Genomic DNA, 7,252 nt, shown 5'->3' with positions numbered 1-7,252 from the left:
ATATATGGAGAGAGTGTAAAACTGGCAATGCAGTCTGATTAGGCAATATTCTGATGATCTGCTGCTAACAGAAAGTATCCCCACAAATAACATCTTAAAGTAATGATAATATCAATTTTGCTCACAAATCTGCAATCTGGACAGAGTTCAGTGAGGACACTAGTTTTGGCTTCATCAAGCATTAGCTGGGGTAGCTCAAAGGACAGAGGCTGCAGCTCTCTTAAGACTCACTCCCTCACACGACTGATACTTCTATTGGTTGGAGCTCAAGAAGAACCCTATATGTGACATTTTCATTTGGCCTGGTCTTCCTTGCAACGTCCTGACAGGGTCCCAATGGTGAACAACTCAATACGACCAGGTGGAAGTCACAGAGCAACACTTCTGCCATAGTCAAAGGCCTGCCAAGATGCAAGGAAGAGAGAAAGCAGGCCCTGTTTCTGGAATAGTGAACACAAACTCATCTTGTCACAAGAGAATGTGCGATGTGAAACATTAGGACAGTCATCTTTGAAGGACACAACCTGCCACGAGCCAAGATACAGAGACAGATTTCTACGAAAGCGAAAGGGCAGGACTTAGACTTAAAGATAAAGCCACAGATTTCATAGGACAAGAGCAATAGGGAGACAAGCAAAGGAAAGCTCTAGGACGCAAGCCTAACATGGCTAAAGATAGGGACAATGTCAGGACTTAACTGGAAGCAAGCAGACACCTGTGCAAGGCAGAACCCGTGAAGTTGTGAGTGCCTTCAAAGCTAAGTCAAAGTACCTTGGGGTGTGAGAAGGGAAGGAGCAGGAGAAGAAATTAATGGGTAGGTTTATGGAATTTGTAAGTCTGGGGACAGAGCATCAGGAATAGCTGGGTTCTGGCACTCAGTTGATACCATCAGAGTTTGAACCTTTTCCTTTCAGTGCTGTTTCCTTTTGAGTTTCACGCAGGCTTCCTGATGACAGCTGTAGTTTTATCTAGAAGCTCAGGAATTCTATTAGAGAGAGGCTCTTTTCCTTTCTAATCATTGGTGGTACTATCAGGTAAGCATTGGATTGCTAACTGCAAGTTTGGCAGTGCTACCCTACCAGCTACCTCATAGGGAAAAAGATGGAACTTTCTGCTCACATAAATATTTACAGTCTGAGAAACCCCACAGGGACCTTCTATGATTCAAAATGGACTCATTGGTAATGGGGCAATTGTTTCTGGGGCATTTTTTAGGGTTAGATATCATTAACCTGGCATGAGTCACATACTGAGTCTGACCCAGTCCCTTTGGACAGAGGAAAGTCATGCCCTGACTAGCCAGGCCTGGAGCTGGCAGATTGGGTCAATGCCAGCAGAAGCATGGAGATGGAGCATGGTGGAAGAGTGATCCCAAAGATACAAGCCATGTGCTGTGCGTGGAAGAAGGGCAGATGAATGGTGCATTAATTAACCAGTCATTGACAAAATGAGGTTGCATAACAAATGGCTCCAAAACCCAGCAATTCAACAAACAGCCCAACCCCTTCCCTCCCACACACACAGTTCTTAAAATTCAGGATCAGGGAGATTAACTGGAACTTTGAACTTGGCACTTCAGGGCTTGGAAGAGATGACAGTGCATGTAAAGGCCTTGGGGCAGGAGAGATCATGGTGTGACTGAAAGCCCAGAAGAAGACTAATTTGGGGGAGGTGAGATAATAGGAATGGAGTTTTCAGTGAGCATTTCCTTGAGAGACTTCAAGCAAAAGCGATTTTTCTATATTCATGTTTTAGAAGTAGATCTCCACCCATTGGGTAAAGCTTTGGGTATTGGATTGGTGTCGGTATGCAGGGAAAAAATAAATGGGCTTGTTATGGATTAGGAGCCTGTGGTAGTCACCTAATCTTGTGTCAAGTTAAGGATTAGGAGTGTAGGCGTGGAGTCTAGGCTGCCAATCTGGAGATAGTCAGTGAGATTTTTATGTGGGCATAGCCTTCTCCTGAGAACTCTGAGAAATCTGGTACTTCCTCCTTGGAGGTGAAAGACACCTCTCTCTCTCTCTTTCTCTCTCTGCTACTCCTTGGGAGACATTGCAGAAGGCAAGCCAAATGGATGCGACCAGACCTCTGAAGCCAAAGAAGCCTCAGAGAGATCGCTGCCAGCACTGAGATGCTTACAATGTCACTGGATCCACAAAACTTTCCACCCATTGGCCTGTGATTATCCTGCATTCAGCATCACTGCACATGTTTTATGGGTCTGAAAAGGAATTTATAGATTGGTGGATTTGATCTGCACTGGGCTGGGACGTTTGTTCAATGTACAATTACTGTTTGATATAAAACTCTCTCTCTGGATTTATAAGGTAGAATTAGACCAGAACATGTACTCTGTTACAGGCAGGAGCTGGAAACACAGGGAATCCACGACAGAGGATCCCTTCAGGAACAGTGGTGAGAATGGCAATACCAGGAGGGTGGAGGGAAGGTGGGATAGAAAGGGTGAAGCGATTACAAGGATCTACATAAAACCTCTGCCCTGGGGGACGGACAACAGAAAAGTGGGGGAAGTGAGATGTTAGACGTGTAAGAGATGACAAAATAATTGATATATTATCAAGGATTTATGAGGGAGGGGGGGAGGATGGAAGTGGGGAAATGAGGAGCTGATACCAAGGGCTCAAGTAGAAAGCAAATGTTTTGAGAATGATGAGGGCAACATATGTACAAATGTACTTGACAAACAATGGGTGGATGGATGGATGGATGGATGGATGGATGGATGGATGGATGGATGGATGGATGGATGGATGGAATGACTGTGATAAGAGTTGTATGAGCCCCCAATAAAATTATCAAGGGTTCATAAGGAGGGGGGATCGGGGAGTGAGGAGAAAAACGAGGAGCAGGTGCCAGGGGCTTATGTGGAGAGCAAATGTTTTGACAATGATGAGGGCAATGAATGTATAAATGTGCTTTATAATGGATGGATGGATGGATGGATTGTGATAAGAGTTGTATGAATCCCTAATATAATGATTAAATAATAGGGAAATGATTTTTAAAAATCACCAACTCTCTGTCATACACATGAGTCTCCCTCGAGTTTTCTCTAGCATACCCAGACTAATACACAGTTCGCCCCTGTCCTATAGGGCCGCTATGAGTTGGCATGGACTTGAGGACAGTGGGTTTGTTAGGGCTTTGGAGTTCAGCAGGCATTTGTTGGTGTGTTTGAGTCTATTTTTGTAGCTGTTGTGTGCAGGTCAGTGGCTCATCTTCCAGCATTCTATAGGACCCTATTTTGTTGTGACCCATAAGGCTTTCATTTGTTAATATTTGGATGTAGATAACCAGGTCTTTCTTCCTAGTCTGCCTTAGGCTAGAGCAGTGCTTCTCAATCTGTGGGTTGTGACCCCTTTTGGGGTCCAGCGACCTTTTAACACGAGTCACCCGATTCATGGCAGTAGCAAAATTACAGTTATGAAGTAGCAAGGAAAATGATTTTATGGTTGGGGGTCACCACAACATGAGGAATTGTATTAAAGGAAGGTTGAGCACCATAGGGCTCGAGGTTCCACTGAAGCCTACCCATCATTGCTGACCCTTCTGGGGTTTGTCATATCGGTGGCACGGCTTCCAATTTCACAGTAACACTCTAGCTACCACTGCACCACGAATTGATAGACAGGTGGTGGACTGTTCTTAAAAGCCACCTGATTTACGATGCTTTGCTTTGACAGCCCTGGAAAATGGATACAGAATCTAGTTTCATAGTCAATGCAAGACACACCTTGGGGCAGTGGGATGGCATGAAGTGAATAGATTCAAAGTATATTTTAGGGAGAGGAAGGATGACAGTTAATGCCTGGGGGCTGTGCAAGAAGGAAGGAAGCAGAGACACCAATGATATTAAGTGCCTGAGTTAAGACAGGAATTTCCAGGGAAGCTGGTGGGTCATGATGGGAGAATTTCACACTCCCCGGGGACAGGGGGAGCATTGATTAGTTCATATGTCTGCGCATCTTCTCAGATAACAGAGGCTTTGTCATCCTCAAATGAAGCATGCAGTTGGAGCTCAGAGAGGGCATGCAGTGCAAATGAAGACTGGGTTGGTTGAGATGGGTTTAATGTTTCACCTCCCACTGCAGCAGCGAGAGGCTCTATCAGCTCATCCTGGAAAAGAAACATACTACCTGCCATCAGGTTCTTTCCTTCAGAAAGGATGGAAGAATACAAATGAAAGACTACAGTTTGAAGGGGTCTTAGGCAGACTATCAGGCTCATTAAAGCTTCATTTATTAAAACTTCATTCTTCAGAGACATTCTCCCAGTAGGATGTATGCTGGGGTGGGGGTGGGCATGAGGAGGAAGGCTTGGAGCAGGGTAGGGGAACAACCCAACACCACCAAAAAATACCTTCCCACGAAGCAATTCCAGTGGGCACAGATTAGATAGAAGTTTCATCCTCTGGTCACTTGATGTTTGTCCCTCTCTTTTATTAGAATGCTCTTTCCACATTGCTCAGATGAAGCATCAAATTTGTATTAAAATGCACGTTAGGAAGCATCATCCCCAACCAACCCTGTTCATCAACATGGTAGTACTCTCTCCGGATACCCTGAGTTCAGTTTGTCAACAAGCTAAAGCAGTTGAGCTGGGGCTCTGTGAGGCCCAGGAGCATTAGTTCATTAATATCCGACCCATAATGCCTTGCTGGGTTTATGCCAACAAAGCCCTGTCACTCCTTACATTAGGATTTACTCACTCCTTGAAACAGGCATTTATTTACACACAGTTTGACCTCATGATGGTGTTCAGCAGATGTGGATCTTACTTATTTGCATTGTTCTGTGACAGTTGCAAAATTCGTTAGTGGCTCAGGGATCAATCCTCTGTGGACTGCCCCGAAGCTAGATGAAGCAAGCGGGTTCTCGCTGATTCATCCTCCCTCCTTAGCAATGCTTGCTAGTCAGGATAACATAGTGCTCATTAAAGAAACTGCCTGTATCAGTTTAAATTTGTGACCTGGGCGGGAGGGAGGGTGATGATCACAAGTGACAGAAACTGTCGCTTGACTAACTTAGGGAAAAAGGCCTAATGGTGGATAAATGGTGGGAAGACAAGAAAATGTGGCAAATGCCTGGGCAATCTCAGGGCTGTGAAGCAGGTACTGGCGAAACACTCCTCCTGAGGCCAAAGCGTGCCCTCTGTAGTACATTAAATCACATTCACACACACCCATTCATGTTCACATGGAAGCTGAGGCTATGGCCTTACTTGGAGAGGAGGTCTTGGCAGATGTGCTTACTTAAGGATTTCAAGAGCTCCATCTTTCTGGGTTTAGATTTCAGATGGATGCTACATGCATTGATTGGTGTGTTCTTATAAGAAGAGGAGTGGGCACACAGAGACACCGTGTGAAGACACTGGCAGAGATTGGATCAGTACATCTATAAGCCAAGAAATATCAAGGATTAGCAGCAGTGACCAGAAGCAGAGAGAGGCTACTTTGATTCTGCTTCAGAGCTCTCAGAAGGAATGAATCTTGCCCACCCCTTAATTTTAACCCTTTGCCCTTCAGAGAAGTGAGAGAACAAATGCCTGCTGTTTAAGTCACTCGATTGGTAGCCATTTGTTACAGCTACCCAAAAGAACCATTATGGATTGATCTGTAGCCCCCTCAAAATATGTGAGAAATTTGAGCCTTGGTGGACATGATCCAGTTTGAAAAGAAGGGAGTTCTTTTGTAATATAAATGAGGCCGTATGGCCACTGGAGATCCCCTCATAGAGGTGTTTAGAAGAGGAGATGGGTCAGTCAGAGGGGCGATGCTGGGAGAGTGGAGGGTGAGTGGGTTGGAAAGGGGGAACTGATTATGAGGATCCACATGTGACCTCCTCCCTGGGAGAGGGACAGCAGAGAAGGGGGGGAAGGGAGACTCGGTATAGGGCAAGATATGACAAAATAACAATGTATAAATTACTAAGGGTACATGAGGGAGGGGGGAGAAGGGAGGGAGAGGGAACAAAAAGAGGACCTGAGGCAAAGGGCTTAAGTGGAGAGCAAATGCTTTGAGAATGATTGGGGCAGGGAATGTGCGGATGTGCTTTATACAATTGATGTATGTATATGTATGGATTGTGATAAGAGTTGTATGAGCCCCTAATAAAATGTTAAAAAAAAATGAGGCCATATGAGAATAGGCTTGAGACTAAACCTAAACACTTCTGAGTTAAAGGCCAGGATAGACCCAGTAACACACAGTACGGGGAGAAAGATAGCGAGGAATGCCAAGGAACTTTCTGGTATCCACAAAGAAGGACCCTGACCTAGAGTCACACCCCAATTTGAACCAGTAAGCTCCAAAGCAGGGGGAAAATTGTTTTAAGGCTACTGAGTTGTTGGATAATTTTTGGTTAAGGAGATTAAGACAGGAACTTAAGACATCCTCCAATCCTTCCTCTGGCTTCGTTCCATTTTTCTCACATTCAAGAGTCCTCCCAGAGGATTAAGTCAGGTTGTTGTTGTTGTTCAGTGTCATAGGGAGGGTTTGGATTCATTGTGACCATACATACAACATAATCATACACTGCCCGGTACTGTACCATTCTCACAGTTGTTCTTAAGTTTTGAGCCCATTGTTGCAGCCACTGTGTCAATCCCATTTGTTGAGGGCCTTCCTCTTTTCCATTGTCCCTCTACTTTCCAGAACACGATGTCCTGCTCCAGGGACTGATCACTCCGGACAAAATGTCAAAGGTAAGGCGAAGTCTCCTTATCCTTGCCCTGAGGAATATTCTGGCTGTACTTCATCCAAGTTAGATGGGTTTGTTCTTTTGGCAGTCCATGGTACATTCATTACTCTTTTACATCACTATTAATCAAATATATCTATTCTTTGGTCTTCCTTATTCAGTGTTCAACTTTCACATGAATATGGGACAGTTGAAAATACCATGGCCTGGGTCAACCTGCCCCAGTCTTCAAAGTAATCTCTTGCTTTTCAACACTTTAAAGAGGTCTCGTGTAGCAGATTTGACTAGTGAAATGTATCATTTGTTCTCTTCTCTGCTGCTTCCATGAGAATTGATTGTGGATTCAAGCAAGACAAAATCCTTGACAATTTTGATTTTTCCTCCATTTATCATGATGTTATCAATAGGTCTAGTTGTGAGGGTCTGGGCTTTCTTTACCTTGAGTCATAATCCAAACTGAAGGCTTTAATCCTTCATCTTCATCAGCAAGTGAATCAAGTCCTTCTCATTTTCAGCAAAATTGTGTCATCTGT

Source organism: Tenrec ecaudatus (assembly GCF_050624435.1).
Source record: "Tenrec ecaudatus isolate mTenEca1 chromosome 1 unlocalized genomic scaffold, mTenEca1.hap1 SUPER_1_unloc_14, whole genome shotgun sequence".
Lineage (NCBI taxonomy): Eukaryota > Metazoa > Chordata > Mammalia > Afrosoricida > Tenrecidae > Tenrec > Tenrec ecaudatus.
The sequence above is the reverse complement of the archived record's forward strand: the minus strand, read 5'-3'. Positions refer to the sequence as shown.